Source organism: Pan troglodytes, chromosome 1, assembly GCF_028858775.2.
Source record: "Pan troglodytes isolate AG18354 chromosome 1, NHGRI_mPanTro3-v2.0_pri, whole genome shotgun sequence".
Taxonomy (NCBI): Eukaryota; Metazoa; Chordata; class Mammalia; order Primates; family Hominidae; genus Pan; species Pan troglodytes.
In genome coordinates, this window is record NC_072398.2 from 147,606,465 (window position 1) to 147,624,495 (window position 18,031).

The following is an 18,031-nucleotide window of genomic DNA, read 5'->3' on the forward strand; positions in this document are numbered from 1 at the left end:
GCCTTTCCGGAATTACAAATTCTACAATGAATCATCTGTATTGTCTGATATATTTTCTAAATTTAGGATGCAATTCATTATCTACATCCTTGCATATTTCAAGACTTCTGCCCTTAGTTCTTTAGTGTGTAAATATAAAATAAAAAGTCCCTAAATGCAAAGCACAATGTAACATGATAGAAACCTCTTTGTGTTAGAAAATTACATGTCAGAACTGGGTAATCTATAATACCAATTAACCAGCAATGATAATTATAAGTTCTTAAGAGCTAGCAGATTTGTTGCTCTTTCTTAGAGATGATTTTTTTCATGTACTTTTGACATTTTTCCCCTTACCTTATTTTGTAAAGTCCGCTTTGTGAAAGACACAAGACTATTTATAGCAATAGATGTTTTAGGAATTGGCAAACTTTTAAATCCTAGATGGAATGGCAGAATAGCCCCTCAAGGAGGGAATGGACTTTATTTATTCTTGGTGAGTTCCAAATGCACAAAAATAAAGGGCTTGCCAGTTGCCAGTGGGAAGTGAACATAATTATGACTTCACAGCTGCTTTTCCTAAAGTAAAAGGAGAGAAAAAAGGAAGAGTCATACTTTTTTTGTACCGTATCTAAAAAGAATATGCACAAAGGGAATATATTTATGCCAGATATAAGAAGCCATAATCAAAGTAATACTGTACTACCAAACTTATGCCAAGAAATTCAGAAATCTTGACTTGGCGGACTGTAAATCAGAGATATGCCTCTATAGCACTCTAGCAATTAGAGCAATGTATGGAAAATTGAGGTCCTCAAATATATTCCCAATAGCTTGTTTCCCCTGATGAAAGTGGAGTGATCTTTCAGCAAAATCGTCATCATCTACTATACTGGTTTGACATTTGCAAAGCTCTGTTCAGATAATTCAAAACTTGGTGGATCTGACTCTATAGTGTGTGGTCTTAAGAAATGGCTTTTGGAAAGTTTTGTTTGGGAACTTGAAAATTACACTGCATACATGCTATGAGATACTCAAGGTAACCAGTTACATCTGCCAGGGCTGATATATTGTTTAATGTAGAACAGTTGTTGACAAATTTTTATGTAAATAGTGAAGTTGTAAATATTTTAGACTTTGCGGGCCATATAGTCTCTATCCCAGCTATTCGACTGTGCCGTTGTAGCATGAAAGCAGCCTAGACAATATTTAAATGAGCAAGCAAGACTGTATTCGAATAAAACCTTACTTACAAAAACAGACAGCAGTTGTATTTGGTTCTAGACCATCGTTTGCAGACTCTTGATCTAGAAATTTCTAGTCATAAAGCTGGACTTGCAAAAGCCAAATAGTTATCAGAATCTTTATCAAAACGGAGGTCTTTTTTTAATGCCAATAGAGCTTTTAAGGATAATTTAAACATATGGATATTTTCCTCAAGATGTTTTGTCAATTAGTAGTGGAGAGGAGGACACCAGCAAAGAGCAGTCCTTTATCAAAAACACTGCAAAAATACTTTGGTTACTTGCTTCCTTACAAAATTATTATATCAAGCAACTGCATGCAGGAACTTAGATTGAACACAAAGCTCCAAATATTTTTATCTCTATTGATCCCTAGCAGATGTAACAGAAAGAAAAGATGAACAGTCAACCTGATTTCAATATAGATATTTTGTGGCAGCAAGAAAGGAGATGCCAGTTGAATCACAATTAATTATGAATCTGCTTGAGGCAGCCTCATGAAAAAAAATTATCTTTTAGTCTGCCTCCTACATTCAGAGGCTACCTCAGTCTTCTTAAGAAATGTTAAATTATCTGAGGGATAACTCTAGGTGAGTCAAGGGTGATACCTTTCCCTGGGTCTTCCAGTAATCTGCCATTGACCTCTATATGCCACTTAACTTCTATTTGATCTATTTCCCAATTTATAAAATAAAGGAGAATAAAGAGATGTCTGTAAAGTGGTTTAAAAGCCCAAGTGAAAGGCCATCTGAAACACAGGATGGCTGAATTTCAAAGAGTCAGGAGGACACTTTGGCTATTGAGAATACATTTTAAATCACATAAGTGGACACAGTAATATTCTTGTGAATGCCACATTACTCAGCAGTATTCCAGAGGGTCAAATAGATAAGGAGGACATGAAAGATTAATATTCAAGTTAAGCCTTTTAATTAAAATAGATATGAGAAAAATATATAGAAGGAATGAGTTTTGAATTGAAAGTTGTTGTTTTGTGATGTCAACATAGGTACATAGACAAAAATTCACCTAGACATTTTTCAAAGGCTCTTTTGTATATAATCGAGGTACTCCAGTTTTTTATTTTTATAATATGTTTTAGTTACTTTTAGTCTTACTGTAGTTTCATATAGTTCTCTTTCTATTGTTATAAGACCCAAACTTGAACATTTTTAGCAATCCAGATCATGCTATAAAGTTAATGTCATAGAAACAGCATAAGGTGGTAGACTTGTGCTGGGCTCAGTGTTAGAATCTTTGCTTTCTCTGGCTTTATTTTTTCCACTAGTAGGGGCAATAATAAGAAGCTTGCAATTCTTTTAGGAGATTAAATGAGTATTGAATGACAAAGTAAGTGCTTAACGCTTATAGATGTTGAGCAGTCAAGACTCAAATTTGAGTTTGAAGGATGCTGATTCTGAGATACTCAGGCTTGGCTTGGTTGATTTCTCTAATAGGAGAGAGAAAAGGTATAACTAATTGCAGTTTTCCCAACGAAGGGAGCATTGACATGACAATTTTCACTGTGTGTTAATGTTCTTATTGCAAAGTATTTAACATTTTTGTCCCCATCCCCAAATGCCAGTAGCCCCCTGCTGTGGTCAAAGAATATTCTTTCATTTTTTAAAATATAGTCAGCCCTCTGTATCCCTTGGTTCCACATGACAGGTTCAAACAACCATGGCTTGAAAATATTCAAAAATTTTGCATCTATATGAACATGTATAGACTTCTTGTTTCTTATCATTATTCCATAAACAATACAGTGTAACAGATATTTACATGGAAATTACATTGTATTAGGTATTAAAAGTAATCTAGAGATGCTTTAAAGGAAAGGGGAGAACCTACATACAGGTTATATGCAAATATACACACAGGTTTGTAGGTTATATGCAAATACTACACCTTTTTTATGTTGGGGACTTGAGCAACCGTGGATTTTGGTATCCAAGGGAGGTCCTGGAACCATGCCTTGATTGATACCAAGGGATAACTGTTACCTCTTTAGGAGGGGTCAATACAAAAACTGGATGACCATCTAAAACACTTGTGAATTCAGTGGGCAAAATATTATTTTGGCATTGGAAAAACACCAAAACATGCTGGCATACCTGAACTCTCCTCAATGACCTGGGATCTGCTTAGAGACTAGGGCAGATATTAAGATGGGAAATTTTACAAATTAAAGTCAGTACTCAAAAATAACTAATGATCAAAAGGATCCACTTGCCCCACTGCCACTCACACCCCCACCTGGTTCAGCAACATAGAGCCATGGCAAAATAGTCACACGTCCCTATATCTCACCAATGACAGAGACTCAAAGGAGGCCTGGCAGCTTAGGGCTGGTGACAGGCTATCAGAGTTGGAGGGCCCATCATTTGCTGGTTGACTTTAGATGAGCTTCTTTACAAACGAGGTGTACATAGGAAGTTGTGGGCCAGAATCAAAAGGAAGTTCTGTTGCTCTATGCAAAGAGGTGTGTTGTTTATCAAAGGAGAAGAAGAGAAGGAGGGACAATCGGATTTAGAAGATTATTTAATTGTATACAACAACTGTAGAAGTATTGAAGTTTTTGTCCCATTTAATAGATGGTAAAAATAAGATGGTTTTACCATCATTCTCAGCAAACTATCGCAGGGACAAAAAACCAAACACCGCATGTTCTCACTTATAGGTGAGAATTAAACAATGAGAACACTTGGACACAGGAAGGGGAACATCACACACCGGGGCCTGTCATGGGGTGGGGGGAGGGGGGAGGGGTAGCATTAGGAGATATACCTAATGTAAATGACGAGTTAATGGGTGCAGCACACCAACATGGCACATGTATACATATTTAACAAACCTGCACGTTGTGCACATGTACCCTAGAACTTAAAGTATAATAAAAAGAAATAGGATGGTTTTAGTGCTCATACTGCTTCAGGGTGGGTACAGCAGAAGCTTTGATTAAGAATTTATGAGTAAATTTTTCTTTCACCTGATTATTTTGATTCTACTATGAATAAGCTGAGAATTGCTTCGGAGAATCTGTGCAGGCTGCCTTGAAACAGAAATACAAGACTGATTGGTCTAGGGAAAAATATGCCAGCTGCCTATACTAACAGCACCCATTCATTGGGATTTTAGTGTGCACAACGTTATTGTGTAACTGAATCTTTATTATAAGAATCATAAGATGTTTGTTTTACTTAGTTTTCTCTTTTCCTTGCCTTTTTCTGCCTCCATGCATGCTTGCTTGCACATAGTCATTTTGGTAGAAGGTAGTCACTAGTAACTTCATATCTTTATACCCCTGGCCTGCAAGATTGATAAACTGTATTTTTTTTGGAGAAGAAAAATGAATCTTAGGTCACACAAACCTTGATGGCATCCAGAAGTTTGATCAGGCCAAGAGACATAAACAGCTTTGGTCTTTGGGGTATCCCATTTCCTGTATACCTACCTGACTCATAGAAGCCCCCAATTATGTGTAAAGGAAGGTTGGACTTTAGAGACTGTCTTTCCTGCCCTCTCACTTTGGCCAAATTGAATAAACATTTATGCTGATGTGTCAGTGTTTGGCTTACTGTGCATCAGGTATGTGAACCTAAATTTTGATGTTAGATAACAATTATCCAAAGCATTTTGTATACTTTGTCCTTCTACTCTGCACAATAAATCCATAAGGTTTGTATTTTCATTATAATCTCCATCTTCAGATGAAGACACAGAACTTGTAAAGTCAAATATCTTATTGAAATCACAAAGTCAATAAGAGAAAGAAGCTGGAATCAGACCAGGGCTCCTTACTCGGGGCTCATACCTAGCCTGGTGGGAGTGCTAAGGAAGGAGGGCAGAAAGGCAAGTCCCATGCAAGCAGAGGCGAGTGATTCCAGGATGGATCAATTGGTACCCATAGGACTTCTTGAGATGCTGAATGCAGAGGCCTTGAGAAGCCCACAGTTTCTAGATTATGTACATGCCCAGACCCAGTGGATATCTATTTAGTTTTAATTAAAACCCTCCCTTCTCCAGAAAGGGAATGTGAGTCTGTATCACCCACAATAGGACAAATCAACAGATGAGATTATCTGCATGGCCCTTTAAGGAAACTTCCCTACCTCCCTACTCTGTTACACTCTACCTACAAGATGAGACTTTCAAAGGAACATCATTTCCCCTTGACTCAGACTGATAAAGGAAATTTGACTCCTAGTCACCAGGAAACAAGAAGTCTCCTCCACAGTCTTTTGACTTTTAGTTGCTCCAAGAAGGACCACATGTCACTGCTTTGCCACTTGAGGCCATTAAACCCATTTCGCTCCTTTATATAACTGCTAAACATAGACGCTGAAATGAAGAAATACAGCCTAAATAAAGACACCAATAACAGCTTGCAGGAAGTAGTAAAAACAGTTTTGCAGGTTAGGAGCCAAGGCTTTTTCCACTGTCAGCTTTAAAGGTGTTCTCTTTGATCAGCCGCAAGGCTACTTCACCACAGGTATGAAATTAGAAATTTTGAAGACTATTGCACACAATTTTCACAGTGGATCAGCCAGAGGTTGTTAAGCAAAGAGAATGCTGAAGCCATAATATACTGAGATGACAGAGGGGGCTCACAAGTATTCCTGCTTCCATGCTCTGTGGGCCAGCCACAGCAGCAGCCACTGTTTATGGCATCCCTGACTTGGATATGTGGTTTGTGCCTGTTGAGGGAGTGCTAAGAGGAGAAATCTACAGAAAAGCCGTGAACTAGGTGGTTGAGCCAAGTGGGCCAAATAGACAAGAACTTCAGATGCAGGAAATTCCCTTCCAAAGGCAGGTGATAATGGGCTCTGACTTCTTGTCAAATTACCCATCAATCAGGGCTTTAACACCAAGCTAGTACAGCATGGTGGTCAAGCCCAGGACTTCTGTAGATGAGTAGAGCTCAATCTAATCTGACTCTGTATGGACTAATGGTGTGGCCGTTGGAAAATCACTTTAGCTCACTAAGTCATAGTTTCCTATTCTGTAAATTGGAATTAACATTAGTACTTACTATCTAGGGTTGCTATGAAGACTAAATACTTAACACAATGTCTAGGCCATAGTAAATGCTTCATTCATGGGAGTCATCGTTATTGAGAAGCTTTCTATGTGCACATCACTGTTCAGAGAACTGGGTACATATTAAAGTAAAAAGCATGTGGTTTAGTCCTAGGATGCATATAATCTAGCTGGATTGACAAGAAAAGTACACGCACAGAAAAGTTAAATAATATAAAGTAGCATACAACAAAATGTTAATTGTGCAGCATGGATGATAAGTGCTTTATTCATTTATTCATTCGTTAGTAAAACACACACCGAAGACTTCCTGTTTTGAAGCAATGTGATAAGCACAGAGAAGGGTAGGAGAGCTTAATCTCATAGGAATTATTGCATGAAAAGTACTATTGTTATCTTATCTTGAAATTTGCTTATGGGAAAACTGAGACTTAGACACAAAAAAGGAGCATACCGAAGTTCTCACTAGTAGTAAGTTAACAAGGTTGGGATTGCAACCCAGACCTGCCTGACCCCAAAGCTCATGATTTTGTAGAGCAGTTGTTAAGAGAATAGAATCTACAGCCAGAGAATCTGGGCTCAATCCTGACACTGCCAATAATTAGTTTTGTGATCTTTGTTAAGTTACTTAAATTCTCTGGACCAGAGTGTCCTCATCTGTAAAGTGAAGGTAGAATATTAGTATCTACTTCATGTGGGTTTTGTGATGATTAAATGAGTTAATCTATTTAAAAACATATCAGTGCCTGGAACACTATAAGCACTGTAAATATAAACTCTTATTATTGTAATAGTGAACACTATAATTATTACTATCTTAACTGAGCTATGGCATGTGAAATGTTTAGAACATTGGTACATAATAAGCATGCAGTAATTAGCTGTAATAATAATTATAATTATAAAGAGAAGGGTAGTCAAGGCAGGCTACTTTATATCAGGGACTTGAGTAGCCACTGATTTTGGTATCTGCAGGACATCTTGATTCATAGTCGAATCAAAATAAATAATAATAACAGTAGTTATTATTATGACGACCTAATGAGTTACACTGCCCCTGATTGGTTTACTTGCCTTCAGTCAAAATTGTCCTTTTCTGCTCCTAAACTTCCAAACTATTTCACTCCTGTCAATGGTATCATAATACCCCCATAACACAACATTATTTAAAGAATTACTGTTTTCATTGTCTTCAATAGATAACGAAAGAAATCCTAGGATTAGAACGGGCCTTCGTTAAATTCTAAATCGTGGTGCTATTATGAGAATTAATCTATGATTACATGTAAACCACTATAGGACACAGTATATGCTCAATAAAGTTAGTTATTGTTGGTATAATCAGTTCATATACTTTATTTCAATATGTCACAGAGAACAAGTCCTATCACTTTTCCTTTAGAACACATTTCATATAATTCTATCTTTCTACAAACCCTAGCTGAAATCCTTGGGTGCCAGGCTCTCTATTAGGTGTAATTCATCCTGTGTACCACTGCTGTTACCTTCAACACTGCTTAGACTAAGAAAACCACCAAGATTTTCTATTTTCCAACACCGACATGTCAGACACTTCTCTCCAATGGCTAACTCAACCTTCTCAGACTTCTTTTGCTGCTCATAGGGTCACCATTCTGGTCGAAATTGTCCCCTCATTATCTACAATGCCTTTTGTCTTATGTTGACTTTGGACTACACTCACATGCTTTCCCATTCCTTACCTGGGAGCCTTTGATTTCACGCTCTGCTGACTCAAATCTGCCTCTTCTTCAAAGCTAACATCATGTATCACCTTTTGCCTAAAGCCTGTCTTAATTAACTCCCTTCAGCCCTTCCCTTCTCTGAAACCCTATAACCCTTGAATCTTCTATGCCTAATGCAGATATGATACAGGGATACGTTATAAAGAGGTTTAATACATGGCCTCCTGAGTAATATTACCTGAATTCTAACATAGCTCTGCCTCATCTTAGGACTGGGACTTGGGCCTCAGTTTCTTCATCTGTCAAGTGGACATAACAAGAGCACCTATCTCATAGTATTATTTGTGATACTTAAATGACATAAACCATGCAAAGCACTTAGCATTGTAGTTGATGTGTGATAATAATTCAACATGTTAGCTATTATGATGTGGTTGTTATGATGAGCACTCACCACCTGCTTGTTGAATGAATGAATTAAACTATTGATTTCCACACAGCTTTATAGTCTCCATGTTTAGAGGAATAAAATAGATTGTACAAGATATCTGAAAATCCCAAAGGGATGCATAGTTACATTTACCTTTAGAATGTTGCCAGTCTTTGATGTCACAGAACACACAGTCTGATGGTTTAAATGCTCTCCTCCTCAAATTCTGGTTTTTTTAATCTCCCACCCATCCTTATTGCCAACCACCCCTTAGTTGATAAGTGGAGAAAGGAAGAGGGTTATGAAGATTTCAGGTCACTGCAGATGAAACATACAAAGACAAACCCAGGGCTTCCCATATTATATTGAATATAGAGAATGCCTTAGGGGAACTCTAAGAAGCTTGAAGTCATTCTCCCTTTAGAAATCATAAAGAGGTCAGTGATTTATAATTCAGAAGAACAATGGACAGGAAAAGTTCTCTACCTGCCCGTGCAAGCAACAACTGTCTTGCGAGGCTTTCTAATGTAGTCAGAGCTTCAAGGTAGTTAACAGCCCTTTTTCCCTAACTGCCTGCTACGCTTTATCCTAGAGGCACTTCTGCTCTTCTCTGATTCCTTTTGGCTTAAAAATATTTTTTTTCTGCCATTCTCATTTCTCCTCTGCAATCCTGTCTTTCTCTCTTTTTCTCTTTAGTGGTCTGGCTTTGGTGCTGACCCCACCGTGCCCTCTCAAGGGCACTTAGCAGAGCTGTTGTCTCAGGCTCGGGTGTGCTCCCCATCCTCTGACCGGTAATAGAACAAAGGACAAAAGGCCATCTCTCCAAGTCACAATATCTCTTTATTGAAGCTTTGTTCTGCTGCTTTGAGCCTTTTCTCTCTGATTCACTGGACTTGCATTTGAGCAACTTTCCCATTTCTCTCTTTTCTATTACCTCCCAATTCTAGAATGACTAGGTTAGACTCACTGTTTTCTTGTTTCTCACTTCCAATAAATTCTTCGACACACTATTAACATTTGAAGGTTATATCAGAAGATGGAAAAATCAAATGAATGCCAATATTCTTTCCTGGGTCCCCTGCTCTCTGGCTTGGCAACTGAAATCCTGGGTCCTGCATTTTCCCTCCTGAACCACCTCTAAGGTTGGCCTTCAGAGCTCTTAGGACTAGACTGGCTGGTGGAGGGACTGGTGCTCTCAAAGGGCCTTTCTTCTTAACAAATCCTCCCTTGCTCGAATGGGATCTAGAAGCAGATTTGGAGGCTTGTGGAAATAGGGCCCATCAACATTCCAGCATGTATCCTATTACCATTTCAGGCATTCTTTATGGCTCCATCATTCTGTTTCTAAGTCTCATTACTTCGTTTGTCCTTTAGCAAATATATCCCTGGTCTACCACATACCTCCTCCTCTCCATTTTTACTGCCACTGCCTTAATTCAAGTGCTATTTGTTGAAGAAGTGTTCCACCAATACTTGTGTTAGTTTCCTTGGGCTGTCATATAAAAAGTACCATAAGCTGAAATTTATTCTCTCACAGTTCTGAAGGCTAGAACTCAGAAAAGCTGTTGACAGGGTCTTGCTTCCTCTAAAGGCTCTGTGGGAGAATCTGTTCTGTGCCCTTCTCTTAGCAGTGGTGTTGGTGACAGTCCTTCATGTTCTCTGGTCTGTAGCTGTGTAACCCCATTCTCTACCTTCATTGTTATGCGGCATTCTTCTCCCTGTTTCTCCGTCTTTTCCTTTTTTTATAAGGAAAACAGTCATATTGAATTAGGGCCCACCTTAATGAACCCATCTTAACCAGATTTCATCTGCAAAGATCCTATTTCCAAATGAAGTCATATTCACAGGTACCAAAAATAGGGCTTCAACATATCTCCTGGGAGGACACCATTCAACCCATCACAAAACCCTCATAGATCTCCCTGCCACCCATATTTTCCTTCTCTAATCCACCCTCTTTATACCATCCAGTCAGCTTTCTAAAATACTTATCAGATTATTTACACTTGAATTTAAAAATTATCTGCCAACTTGCCATTTCTTTTAGATGAAATCTTTAGAATTGCATTTCAGGTCCTTTTCATTTTAGGTACTTCCCATGTTCCTTTCCAGCACATCCTGTCATCCACTCTCATGGATCTGGCAGGGTATGACTTGCTCATTATGTTAGAATGTTCAAGGCCATGTGTATATTTTTGCTTTTTTTCACCTAAGCCCCATTCTCTTTTAAAATGAATAACCCATCCTAGATTTTTTTATAACCCTTTGTTTATTCCATTTTCTTATTCATTCTGAATTTCTCAATGCCTGGTACCTATTATCTGCAAATAAATGATATTGAATAAATGATTTCAGAAAGGAATAAACAATTTGATAATTAATGTTACAAATAGTTTTTTCTTCATCATGATCTTCATAAGTTCTAAAAACTTCATAGTTATTTGTCAATGTAAATACTTTTTTCAAATATTTATAGCATAATAGCTAAGAGGCAGGTTTTGGAAACTGCCTGGTTCACTTAGAAGTTACGAGATTTTTTTCAGCCCTTTATTTGACCTTCTTGTCCTTCAATGTCTTAATCTGTTAGATGGGAACATGAATTCCTAATTAACAGAGTTATTAGAATAAAATGTATTAGACAAAAGAACAATCCTCAGGGTAGTGACTGATATAAATTAAATGGTTAATATTTATTTGTCATATTGTCTTTATAACTATTATATTTATAATATAGTTATTATATTTATATATTATTATATAATATATAAATATATAATATAAATATAACTATTATATAACATATTTATAAATATACATATAATAGTATATAATATTTTAAATATAGTATAATAGTAATATTTATTATATTTAATAAATAGAATTATTAAGACATATAATACTATTATATATCTTTTTAAAAACATTTATTTTAAGTTCTTAAATTAATTGTTATTTTAAACCACATGATCACCTGTTTTTCTAGTTAATTATCTACAGGCTACACATATATTTTATATCACCATTCTCAATTATAATTGAGAATATAATATATCATTGTCTCTCTCCAACCACCCCCCGATTAAAATATTGAATTTATTTTATAACCCAGGTGAATCCTATGAGACAGAGGTAGATAAAGTTGGCCTTGATATGTGGCATTGGATTTAAGAATAATAGCTGTGCTGGGCGCGGTGGCTCACTCCTGTAATCCCAGCACTTTGGAAGGCTGAGGTGGGTGGATCATAAGGTCAGGAGATTGAGAGCATCCTGACTAATTCTGTGAAACCCCATTTCTACTAAAAATACAAAAAATTAGCCAGGCGTGGTGGCACGTGACTGTAGTCCCAGCTACTCAGGAGGCTGAGGCAGGAGAATCGCTTGAACCCGGGAGGCGGAGCTTGCAGTGAGCCGAGGTGGCACCACTGCACTGTAGCCTGGGCGACAGAGCAAGACTCTGTCTCAAAAAAAAGAAAAAAAGAATAATAGCTGTAACATGCTCTTTTTAACAATACTGTTTGGTAACTGTTCTTTTTGGATGGGAAGCTAATGACAGCTACTCATGTTACACTGTCTGGCATATGACTATGAAAGACACTACACCAACAGAGGACAATCTAGGAATGTGTTCTTATGTGACTATAAACTTTCATTCATGAACCACCTTCACTCATGGTTGCCATAGAGTGGATTCTCAACAAGTTGTAAATCTGTGTAATAATAATAATTCTGAAAGCAACTTGAAAACAAAGTAATAATGGATGATGTTGACTCTCCTCCTAAATAAGCACATGTGCCTTCTGAGGCTGTAAATACAACTTATAAATTATATGGATGGACTCTATGGAAAAATTGTGCATGACCATATAGGTAGTACTCCTTCTTAGGAGGAAAAAAACAAAAAGCTGCATCCACATAGAAGATAAGATTCAGTATCTAATTTCAACAGCATTTAACATGGGGCTCATTTTCGTTTTCCCAAAAAAAGAGGAGGCAGGAACTAAAAATTTGATCTTACAGTCTCTCTTTCTCTCTCTTTCTTCTTTGATGTACATCAGTTCCCATGGAAACTACATTGGGATGGCTTGAGAGTGACATCTACAAATGCAGTGTAAGGTCATTTTTATCTAATGCTTTGAAATTTAAACCATGATTTGTGATATATAGTGAAACCTCCTTAACATATTCTGAAAGACTATGAAAATACAATATTCTGAATGCAAAAACAAGACATGTGACTGCATTATGCCAGGTCTCAGAAAGTTCAGCATTGCGATTTGCATAGAAAAACAGAAAGAGCTTCATTTTTCAGTTTGCCTCCAGGAGAGTCCTGGCAATGCAGTTGGCCTCCTTAATATGGAAGGAAGAAAACCCTTCCTTCTACCTCGTTCCTTGGTGTGATCTCGGCTCACTGCAACCTCTGCCTCCTGGGTTCAAGCGATTCTCCTACCTCAGCCTCCCAACCCAGTAGCTGGGATGATGGGCATGTGCCACCACCATGCTCGGCTAATTTTTGTATCATTAATAGAGACAGGGTTTCACCATGTTGGCCAGGCTGGTCTCGAACTGCTGACCTCAGGTGATCCGCCTGCCTAGGCCTCCCAAAGTGCTGGTATTACAGGCGTACCATGCTGGCTTTTTTTTTGTTGCTGTTTTTTTGAGATGGAATCTCATTTTATTGCCCAGTCTGGAGTGCCATGGTGTGATCGCAGCTCACTGCAACCTGTGCCACCAGGGTTCAAGTGATTCTCCTGCCTCAGCCTCCCAAGTAGCTGGAATTACAGCCATGTGCCACCATGCCCGGCTAATTTTTGTATTTTTAGTAGAGATGGAGTTTCACCATGTTGGCAAGGCTGGTCTTGAACTCCTGACCTCAGATGATCCGCCTACCTCGGCCTCCCAAAGTGCTGGGATTGCAGGCGTGAGCCACCATGCCCAGCCTCCTTCCTTGTTGCTGGATCCAGTGAGGCCACCAGGTAAGGGACAAGGGTTTAAGGCTTTAAATGCTGCAATAAGTAACTGCATGTGGACTGTGATAAAGCTGCAGGGGTTTTCTTGCCTCTATGGTTCCTACCAGCACTCTTGGCCTGCCTTTCTTAGGGCACTGATGTGATTTCATTTATTAATTTGCCAGTGTTTCACCTATAAATTCCAGGTATATTTGAAGGGAGATATATTTCTAAAGGAAGAAACTGAAGCCTTGGGCTCAAAATGACTTGAGGTTTAATGGAATATGATCAGCTTAGGCTGCTAATGTACTCTCCAGCGAAGAAAAGTGTAGATGCTGAGCAGGGAGATATGGATTCAAATCTTGACTCATTTAATTTCTAACTATGTGTCTTTAGCAAGTCAAAACTTTTCTAAGCCTTAATATACTGATGTGAAGAATGCTGTCAAATTTTAAATGGGTGAGCATGTGAAAAGGGAATAATGTATAAGAAGTGTTTAGTACTAGTTACGTACTGGGATCTCAATACAATTGTGTTGCGTAAATGAACTTTGTTTATATGTAACTTTGTTCTCATCAAAATCCTTTATATGGAAAGCTGTGAAAATAACTATCGCTTATCTTGTATCATAGTTAAATGTGGGTCAAATTGCTATCTCTCCAGTTTACAGTCACCATCTGTAATATGTGGGCTGTAAGATCAGTTTTGGCAGCAAAAGTGAGGGCCGGAGGAGGCACCTGGGTTGCTGCATCACCTCCATTCTGGCTACATTGGCCTAACTGCAAGTTTAGGCTTCGAGATGCCAGCTAATATGTCAATGATTGGTACACACTAACTCTCTCTTCCCCACTTAAAAAAAATGTTTAATAAATCTCATTGTTTAAAACTGATGATTGTAATAACAAAGAGAATCATCAAGCAAGCACATTTGAAAAAATGGCTGATGTTTCTGATGACATTCTTGTGTGATCTGCTTTTCCAACACTGTTAATTTTATCTACCCGAAGAAAAAGAACAATACATTCTTCATCGATATAGTAAGTCACATTGCTTCATGTCTCTTGCCCACAGACTTAAACTTTAAGAGGCGCGTAAATAAGCAACTTAGCATATGTGACCTCCTGACCGTGAAGTGTTAAATTCCAGGAACTATATTACTCCACCACTTTTATTTGTCTGTGGGAAATCAGTTGATTTATGCCTGTTCCCAGGATACAATAAAAATGTGCAGGTATGCCAAAATAGAACTATTAGAACCTGTCAAATAAAAATTTTTGTTGCCTTTAAAATCTGCAAATAAAAGTAACCTTTGATTAAGGATAATATGCTTTATATCATAGTTTTATCAGTATTCAGCAAAACATATCCAAACAATTTAATTTCAATATAGTATAATACATCACAGCCTTTGAAGAGAAAGATCCCCTGCCTGACGAGAAGAAAAGTTTCTTATTTACAAAGGAGTTATAGCAAAATGGCAGTTCTACCAGCACAGACAAGGTAGATTAACAGAAACATTCAGCCAAGCAGGGTCTGAAGTTTCTCAAATTTGGCTTATTTACATTGTCCATTCATTCTTATTTTATGGGCTTTAGAACTTCAGATGGGGTCCAGCTAGGATTATAAACCAAAGTGCCGAAATAACCCACAAAACTGTTACAAAGGAATTCCCAGCTCGGTTTTCAGACTCAAGAGTTTGGAATCATTTCAAAAGGATTCTCAGCTCTTACATATTTTAGGCAGGTCTACATTGATATAGAGTGAGACTCAAAAGCAACTTGGAGAATTTCCATCTCATTAACACTTCATTTACAGTACACCTATGTCAAGCCTCAGCCTTGGAGTTCTGGTCTTGGCTTAAATGAGGGAAAGAGAACTTCTCTAGCCAATACTGAGCTGAGTACAGATTCTGTTGTGTATAGTCATGATTGAAGCATGCTCACATCACCTTTGAACTCAGATTTCTCAGTATTCTTCAAAGGATGAAATATTTCTTTAAAAAACTGTATGCCTTTATTTTTTCTCTGTCATTAAATGTCATATATTTGTATTCTGGTTCATTTTTCAAACTGGATTTTTGATGGTCAAAATTATTCAACCAAATCACTTTGGTTTGGAACATGTACAATCCCACTCTGAAAACACCCTGTATAAGCTGGGGTTTAAGAAAATGTCACTGTGGAAACCTCAGCAGCAGTTAGACAGGGATTGTGCTTCATTCACTTTTGTGACCCCAATGTTTAATGCAGTATCTGTAACATTGCAGATGCTCAATGTTTGAGAATGAGGAAATAAATGAATGAATGAGAAGGAAATTTTCCTGAATGCATTCAGTTTATTCCGGACAGAGTTTGTTCAACACTCCCCTGTGAATCAGAACAAGACCTCAGTCAAGCTGTGGACTACATAACATGACATAGGTAAATCATCACTGGGGCCCTGTCAGGTTCCAGGGAAGCAGGAAAGCAGGAAAGAGCTGACAGCCACCAGGGTCATTGTGCAGAGTATATCAGAAAGTGGTTTTAGCTGACTAGTGGGTTGGAGGTCTTGTGGTATCGGGAGTGCACAGCTTTATGCTTAGTTTCTAATAACTTTCAATTACCTGTAATTGTGATCAGGTAATGAAAAGTATCGGGGACCTCCAAAATAATTTATATTATATAAACATATGTATATTTGACATGCTATGCTTCAGACTTACATTTTTAATTGAGATTCTCATTAGTCGAGACTAAAATCAGTTATTCTCATTGTTATAACTCACTTTCACTAAAGCTTATTTGAGATTAAAATATAATGTGAAAAATTCAAAGGTAAAATGACTATATACATATATGTATACATATACACACGTGTATGAAACATACTTTTATATGAGTATACACATACTCACATAGCAACAACACCTATATGATTCTGTATTTTTATAATGATATATAGCCCATTATATAGATGAAAATATGTGTGCATATACACACATATGGATTAGGTGTATATAAAATTGTATACATTTATGGAATGGTATGGGTGCTACTGTTATGTGAGTATATGTACTTGTGTGTATATGTGTGTTTTGTGATGGCACCATTCTTTTATCCACCAAATATTATTGAACATTTACTGCATTTAGGAACTCTGCTGGGCACTTAGGATATAAAAAGTGAATCCGTCCAGACCCTGCCTTTAAGAATGTCCTGCTATAGTGAGGAAGCCAGATTCATGAACCCATCTGTGCAGTTTAAAGATGATGTAGGAAAATACTTTATAGAGGGGCTTAAGAAAAGAATGTTCCAAATATTCATCAATGCCTTCCACTTACCACATGCAGGCCTTTCCTCTTTCTTTCTAGTCCTATTCATCATCCAAGTCATGAATTTTCAGATATTTTTTTTCTTTAATAAAACCTCAAAATGGTTGTAAGTGTTAGTGGGAAGGTTTTGATTTACGCCTCTAAAAGCTGTAAAACATTTTGCTTTTCCCAACATCACATGAAAATTTGTTGCTTGAACTTTGGAGAGAATTCTTCCCTTTTAAATTTCTTCCCTTTTATCATATTGTAATTTGTTAAATGGAATGAATCATTAATGGATTTCTTGTGATTTTTAAAAGTAACCACATTTATATATCTTAGCAACATTCAGAGAGTGTGTGCAACTCTGTAGACACCTTGGAAGTAAATATACACACATAAATATGCATGATCAGACTGATGAAAAAATAGCATTGTTGTTTATGTCATGATCTATGAGTGCAGGTATGGTTGGAAAATCTGATGAATTATGAACATTCTGTTTCAGGGTTTTCATCTGGTAAATGGAACTAACAATACCTTCTGTCCCTGCTACATAGGATTGCCATGAATTTCAAATAAGATAACACGAGAAAGTGGTTTATGAGATAGAATTTACTGTATAAATACATGTCTGGCCAAGGTGTGAGGGCCATCTGGCTGCATATCAGACTCTCACAGGTTCCTAACTACCAGGATGGCTTCTGCAGGTGACTAGAAGGATATATTTTACATTTGTAGATCTCTTCCAAACCACTTTTCTACCTCTTTCAAAAGCCTAATTCTGTCCTCCTTTCTTGACCATTCTCTGTGCTCTAGCTTCTATCTTTGCCTCTGCCTTTGATTTTGATACTTTCTCTGGTAACAATATCAGTTCCTACTAAGCTACTTTCTGTTGCGCCATCTGTTCCGAGTTGCCTCTCCATTGCCTTCCCCAATTTGATGCAGAATTCTTCTTCCCTGAAGCTGTCCTCTCTTTTTAAGCTCAAGCTCCTGTGATCACATGATGTCCTCATTGGGCTTGCCTGTGCATTTTTACAAGGCAGCGCTAGTAGAAATTTTTACAATTATCCAAGCCTATTTAATAATGGCAAAAGTGCTGAGCATTTACTTTCCAAAATGGCTGAGGTATCAGAGAAGGGCTTAGATTTTCTAGGCATACTCACCTGAAGAAAAAAAAAATCTTGTACTCTAGATGCACTTAGGATAGAAAATGTATTGACTCGTTGAATAGTTTTAACATTGCTTCCAGTGCTCATTTGGAATAAAAAGGAAAACAGTTGGGTCTGACTAGAATTAATTAGACACCTCAAATACGTACTTTTGATGAGAAGATTACACAAGATATATTGCAGTGTGATGTTTAAGACAATAGGCTTTTATTTCAGAAAAATCTGAGC

At 37.5% G+C, this 18,031-nt stretch overlaps 1 long non-coding RNA gene across 1 annotated transcript; it reads right to left on the reverse strand.

Moving 5' to 3' along the window:
• Positions 1 to 446: 446 nt before the first annotated feature.
• LOC107976161 (uncharacterized) lies at positions 447 to 10,009 on the reverse strand. Its single transcript, XR_002942145.2, has 2 exons — positions 8,550 to 10,009; positions 447 to 558 (listed from the first exon to the last, which is right to left on the reverse strand). It is a non-coding gene; the product is annotated as an uncharacterized LOC107976161 (long non-coding RNA).
• Positions 10,010 to 18,031: the final 8,022 nt, after the last annotated feature.